Genomic DNA, 7,693 nt, shown 5'->3' with positions numbered 1-7,693 from the left:
AAAAAACTCGAAGCCTGCAGAAAACTCATACAAGTATCCCAGGTGAACCTGTCAGCCTGTGGCAGGTTACATATCCATGAAGTTTTTTGAGAAGCATTTTCTGCCAGAAACTACAGCTTGCACAGCCATGAGTGGTAGACCTGCTGTGTGTTAGCCCTCTAGAGCGGCATATGTCCCACAGAGACCTGTCACATCACCGGAGTCACCGCTGTGTAGAGTGTAAGTCACACAATGGTCCAGGGGCCTCCCCCTTTGTGAAGTGTGACACATTTAGAGAATAAAGGTATTACACAGCACGATCTAGAAGAGGAAGCATATACAGGTGCAGGTTAAGGCCGCATTCACACAGAACACTGCCGTGGAAGGCAAGCTGATATGCTGCTGGGAGCGGGAAAACTACAGATATGTGCAGTGCTGTAATGACAGAGCCACGCGTCGCATATCTGTACAGTTTCCCCGCTCCCAGCAGCATATCAGAGATGCTGCCGTGTGAGGGGCAGACTACGGTATAGGCTTTCCACATCTGTTTTGTGCGAAACACAGAACGTGTGAATGTGGACTTAAGTCTAGACACACGATATACACCAATCCTCATTAAGAGTCACGCAAATTAGACTCCTTAGTAAATGTCCCCCTTGGTGTCTAGAATATTTTATCTGAATGTGGATAAATTCAGTATCTATAGCAGATAATATATATTTATTTTGATTTGCAGGGTAGTGCATAACTAAGATCACAATGTCCACAGGAGCAATGACATTTAAGTGACTGCCTGTACAATAGGATATCTCCTTACTCCTGAAGTTTTACACACTCAGACCACCAATTACATTGTTTTTGCGCCATCAGTTGTTATATTATCTGTGCGTGTGACAGAACATATCCCCCAGATCTGGAGAAAAATAAAAATGTTACTGCCTGTTCATTGTTAGTTTTTACTTAATATACTTTTTATTGGTAAGTCTTTGCATCTTTCATTAAGGTGGTATAACAGAGACATACATGCAGTTTTCTGCAATTGGTCCCTGGTATTACAGCAGGCCATAGTTTCTGGTCACTTCTGCCCGGAATAGTGTGTTATTAGTTAAAACTAAACATAAAATTACTCAGGGATCAAAAAATTTAAAAAAAAATAGGATTTTAAACAAAAGTATTGAATAACAAACACATCATGTGTCCAAAATTTGATTTCTTGGCTCTGGTTCCAGACCCCTTTCACTCCCCAGCTTGCTGCCTTTTAAAGGGAACCTGTCCCCCAGTATTCCGAGGCTGTGCACGACCGCCCCCCCCCCCCCCCAGGTGCAGCCCCAGATACTTACCCTTTGCTGCAAGTCCCGCTTCTAGACCCCCGGATGGAGATATCAGCGCGGGCTGTATGCAAATTACATGAGATGAGTCCGACGCACATAGAAAATGACTGGAGCCATCATTCTCCATGGGCGTCGGACTCATCTCTGGAGCGCGCGCACGGCTGCTGACGGCGATATCTTTGTTCCGGGACCGGCTCCAGGAGTGGGATTTGCAGGAAAGGGTAAGTATCCGGGGTTGCACAGGGGAGTCAGCCAGGCTCATCGTCGGAATACCGGGTGACAGGTTCCCTTTAAAGGGAGTGAAGCGCTTCTTCTAAGCCCCAAAACCTTTGACATGTCTCTACATTTCTTAAAGGGGTTGTCCGGCGATAAAAAATTATTCACAGAATAACACACATTACAAAGTTATACAACTTTGTAATGTATGTTATGTCTGTGAATGGCCCCCTTCCCCGTGTTTCCCCCCACCCACGCTAGACCCGGAAGTGTGGTGCATTATACTCACCGCATCTCGTGTCGTCCACGGTCTCCGATCCTCAGCAGTGACGTCTTCTTCGGGAGACCGGCGGATCTTCCAGAGTGCCGGCCGCCCTCTGCAGGGTCATCCGAAGCTCAGCCGCGATTGGCTGAGCATAACTGTGCTCAGCCAATCGCGGCTGAGCAGCTGATGACGTGGCTGCGTCATCAGCCGCTCAGCTGCGATTGGCTGAGCACAGTTATGCTCAGGCACTCGGGAAGATCCGCCGGCCTCCCGAAGAAGATGTCACTGCTGAGGATCGGAGACCGTGGTCGGCACGTGACAGGTAATGTATAGCGCACCACACTTCCGGGTACACGGGTGGGGGTGGTGGGACACGGGGAAGGGGGCCATTCACAGACATAACATACATTACAAAGTTGTATAACTTTGTAATGTGTATTATTCTGTGAATAATTTTTTTATCACCGGACAACCCCTTTAAAGTGATAAGTGTCCAGACACTTGCAGGGCAGGGGAAAGTTTGTGTCATGTGGCCACTACTAGTTCTGTCTCTGGTGCTGGAGATATACAGCTATTAAATGAAGCAGCCATGTAGACAAACTGTTCCTTTATGGGAGAATTACTGGATCTTACCTGCATGTTTGTGCAGGATATGGATGAGATTTTATGATTTAACTAAAACACACTGTATGTAAAGTATTTTATTTAGCAATATAGATTGTAAAGTAACATCCGTTAATTTTGCGGCCATGTTTTTTTTTTTCTTTATTGCCTCACACCATTCTTTTCAAAAGAGTCAGAGCGAGACAGGAACCTCCCGGTATGCAGAGCGGCGAGATAGGCTCCCATAATCCTTTATCCACCACTCAGTGAACTCGCTCTGTCAGCATGATTTTACTCTTTACCACAGCTTATATTACACAATCACACTAATATAAGCTCGCTTTTCAAGTTTCCCAGCAAGTTGTATTACCGCTCAAACAGTGATACAACTTACCGGAGCAGGGAGCACACAGCGACCCAATCCTTGCTCTATATTTGCAGCACTTCATAGTACTGTAAGGGCCCTTTTACACAGAAAGATTATCTGACAGATTATCTGCCAAAGATTTGAAGCCAAAACCAGGAACAAACTATAAACAGAGATCAAGTCATACAGGAAAGCCTGAGATTTCTCCTCTTTTCAAATCCATTCCTGGCTTTGGCTTCAAATCTTTGGCAGATAATCTTTCTGTGTAAAAGGACCCTTAGATACATCTATCTATCTATCAATAAATTTTAACCTATCTGCCGGAGCTAAGGGGAGACATGTGCTCCCAGCAGAGCACGAGTCCCGGAGGGAGAGCCAGCACCAAATAATGCTCAACTGTTGATGAGGTCTTCTATCTTCTTTCTCTTCACTATCTATAACTCAGTGTCAGAAACAAGATGGTGGCTCCCAACGGGACAGGACCAGGAATGTGGTATCCAGTAATGTATACAATACAGATTGCAGAGGCAGTCTGTATCTTTATAAAGTCAGGGAGATAGATTAATAATAGTTAAAGTAAAGCTTAGGTGATAGGAAGTCTTCTCCTGCTGGTGTTAAAGGACACTTCCTCCAGGTGATAAAGGAACTTTTTTTTTCCCCTCCAGATTGCTATATTAAAAGGAGTCTTCCTCTTGCCCCATATGAAACAAATAAATCCTCCTGATGTTAATGGTGCCTCATTTGCTTTAAGATATTTTCGGTGCCTCCTGTAAGTTTTAAGGGAGTCTTGTCCTCCAATCTTCGAGGTTCTCTTGTTGGTCTTCCAGTTGTTTTCCCCCATTCTGGCAAGCAGTACATTCTAGTTATAAGCAAAAAGATATGGAAACTTACTCAACATGTTCAGGAAATGAACGACACGCTCTATGTGCTGGATCATATAGCAATGACCTATGTCTGTAATAAACACTAATATCTCATTTCTCTGGATTGCCATTACCAGGATTGGAGTATATAATATCTCTGTGCCTCTCTAGCTTTAACAGGATCCAAATGCTGTACAGCCAAGGATGTACAAAAACCCTTTTCACCTGAACTGGAAGAGGACAGAGAGCAGATTTCCTGAGGATTTTAGTGTGGAATACATGCCAAAATCCTCCTCAAATCCTGGACCTCAGGACACAGCATTAAAGTGACTCTGTACACACAATCTTAATCCAAGTTCTGTCTTGGGGTCCATTCAGCAGGTGATGCAGTTATTGTCCCTCCAAAGCAACAACTTTTAAACTTGCAGTCCTGTGTCAAATTAGCATGTCCTAGAGAACCCATGCCCTAGGATTGTGACACCCCTTCGTCCCTCCTCCCCGCCCTCTATCATTAGGAATGCCCCTAGAACAATTTTTCCTATTCATCACCTGTTTAAAAACTGCACAGGTGCTGGATCATTAAGGAAAAATCCTGTGCAGGGGCATTCCTAATGATGAGAAGGGACAGAGAGGTGTGGCGATCCTAGGGCACAGACACTCTAGGCCACGGGGCTGCAAGTTTGAAAGTTGTTTATCAGGACAATAACTGCATCAGCTGCCGAACGGACCCCAGGACAGATTCTGGATTAAGAGCAGCTATCTGAAGGTACAAACTGTTGGGAGGAGGGGGGTTGGTGTCAGATTGTGGGTACAGAGTCGCTTTAGGATAAAGCCATGAATCCCACAACACAAAGCACCCAGATGTTTGCAGTTTTTAGGACCCACATTTTTAATAGTTTATTATATCCAGACTAGATATTTAGATCCAAACTGTATGTTACTTAAAAGGGGTGCCCAGGAAAACGCAGCTAATAGCCTAGCCACAATATCTGTAGGGATAGATTATCAATAGATGATCAGCAGGGTATCGACGCCCAATTCCAATTAGCCGTTTGATGCCCACACTGCAATGAGGACGGAATCGGATGTATTTGGCTGTTACCTGTGTAATGCTGGTGCTTGGGTGCTGCAGCTTTAGCTCCTATTAAAGTGAATAGGAGGATAGGCTGCAGTACACCAGTGCTGCCGCTACACAGGAGACAGACAAATGCTTTAGACTCTGTTCTTGTCATAGTGTGGGCACCAAACAACTGATCGGCAGGGGCGCCAGGTTAGCACAATGGTGATCAGCTGTTGATAGCTATCAATTGTTTTATCCCAAATAAACCTCTTTAGGGTGCATTCACACATACAGGATCAGCAGCAGATTTGATGGTGTGTTCAGCATCTTGACTCTCCACCGACAGATGATGTCAGTGGAGAGAAAGGTTGGGCATGACAGATTTTAACTGCTCAACCCTTTTGATCTCTATGGATAAGCCGGCACCAGAGCAGTCCCCTCCCCATAGGGATCAGCACTAGAGATGAGCGAACCGGGTTTGGGTTGATCCGAACCCGAACGTTCGGTATTTGATTGGCGGGGGCTGCTGAAGTTGGATAAAGCTCTAAGGTTGTCTGGAAAACATGGATACAGCCAATGACTATATCCATGTTTTCCACATAGCCTTAGGGCTTTATCCAACTTCAGCAGCCACCGCTAATCAAATGCCGAAAGTTCGGGTTCGGATCGACTCGAGCATGCTCCAGGTTCGCTCATCTCTAATCAGCACAATGATGATCATGCATGCTGAATGTTCCTGGGTATGGGAAGGACAAATCATCAGCCAATCATTCAACCGATAGTTAGTTATTGAAGGTGTTTAGGAGCCTTTAAAACGACTCTGTACCCACAATCTGACCTCCCCAAACCACTTGTACCTTCAGATGATGCAGTTATTGTCCTAAAAAAACAACTTTTAAACTTGCAGCCCTGTGCCAAACTGGAGTATCTGTGCCCTAACTTTGCACCACCCCTCCGTCCCTCCTCCCCGCCCTCCTCATCATTAGGAATGCTCTAGGCAGATTATCTCCTATTCCCCACCTGTGTCAGCACGGCACATGGCTGGATCGTTAAGGCACCTGTGCAATGTTCAGCATTGAGAAAATGTTCCAGTGGCATTCCTAATGATGAAGAGGGTGAGGAGGAGGGACAGAATGATGGTGCAAAGTTAGAACGCAGATACTCCCGTTGGGCACAGGGCTGCAAGTTTAAAAGTTGTTTTTTAGGACAATAACTGCATCTCCTGCTGAACGGACCCCAGGACAGATCTTAGATTAAAAGCAGCTATCTGAAGGTACAAGAGGTTTTGGGGGAGGGGGGGGTCAAATTGTGGGTACAGAGTCACTTTAAACCCTTCATCCTCACAAGTCTTTTACTTACCAGAAAATTATATAGCTCTGCAGTGACAGGTTCTTCCTGTTTCTGCCAGGCACACGTTCTACTTGCATGGATTGAGATGGATGGTCTTACACAGGAAGCAGAAAGGAGGAATGGTCCTCAGGCCACGGGTGGTGAATGCCTAGACATCCCTCAAACAGCCATGATGGATCCTCCGGTCTCTTATCCATGCCCAATGCAAGAGGCCTTGTGCCAGGATCTAGAATTAAACCAGATCACAGCGATCCGGTCCACCCAAGCTCTGAATCCAATCCGGAGGAGCAACAAGTTGCGATCATCATGTAGCCGTTCCATCTTCTCCATCCAAGGCCGTCCTAAGGCCCAGGGGTAGAGCTCCTGACGGAAACTCTTCTTCCTCTTCTAATCGATCGAACAAAAACCTGGCAGAAATGAAAATACTCCAGATAAATGATGGAACCGATAAGCTGTAAAATATTATACGGAAAGGAGAGATATAACAGTAGTGGAAGTGAATGAGAAGGGGTCCTGCAATGGGAAGATTTAGTAAAGGGATTTTAATTGGTTTTCTTGTTGAGGCAAAATTCACAGAGTTATAGAATTATTTCAGTCCATATTTACAGCCACCGCCATATATCTGCACATACGTCCCAGCAACACACAGTCCCATGTAAACAACACCCCTCCCCTTCAGTCCCAGCAACACACAGTCCCATGTAAACAACACCCCTCCCCTTCAGTCCCAGCAACACACAGTCCCATGTAAACAACACCCCTCCCCTTCAGTCCCAGCAACACACAGTCCCATGTAAACAACACCCCTCCCCTTCAGTCCCAGCAACACACAGTCCCATGTAAACAACACCCCTCCCCTTCAGTCCCAGCAACACACAGTCCCATGTAAACAACACCCCTCCCCTTCAGTCCCAGCAACACACAGTCCCATGTAAACAACACCCCTCCCCTTCAGTCCCAGCAACACACAGTCCCATGTAAACAACACCCCTCCCCTTCAGTCCCAGCAACACAACAGTCCCATGTAAACAACACCCCTCCCCTTCAGTCCCAGCAACACAACAGTCCCATGTAAACAACACCCCTCCCCTTCAGTCCCAGCAACACAACAGTCCCATGTAAACAACACCCCTCCCCTTCAGTCCCAGCAACACAACAGTCCCATGTAAACAACACCCCTCCCCTTCAGTCCCAGCAACACACAGTCCCATGTAAACAACACCCCTCCCCTTCAGTCCCAGCAACACACAGTCCCATGTAAACAACACCCCTCCCCTTCAGTCCCAGCAACACACAGTCCCATGTAAACAACACCCCTCCCCTTCAGTCCCAGCAACACAACAGTCCCATGTAAACAACACCCCTCCCCTTCAGTCCCAGCAACACACAGTCCCATGTAAACAACACCCCTCCCCTTCAGTCCCAGCAACACACAGGCCCATGTAAACAACACCCCTCCCCTTCAGTCCCAGCAACACACAGTCCCATGTAAACAACACCCCTCCCCTTCAGTCCCAGCAACACACAGTCCCATGTAAACAACACCCCTCCCCTTCAGTCCCAGCAACACACAGTCCCATGTAAACAACACCCCTCCCCTTCAGTCCCAGCAACACACAGTCCCATGTAAACAACACCCCTCCCCTTCAGTCCCAGCAA

Source organism: Dendropsophus ebraccatus, chromosome 12 (assembly GCF_027789765.1).
Source record: "Dendropsophus ebraccatus isolate aDenEbr1 chromosome 12, aDenEbr1.pat, whole genome shotgun sequence".
Classification (NCBI taxonomy): Eukaryota; Metazoa; Chordata; class Amphibia; order Anura; family Hylidae; genus Dendropsophus; species Dendropsophus ebraccatus.
Note: the sequence above shows the minus strand (reverse complement) of the source record.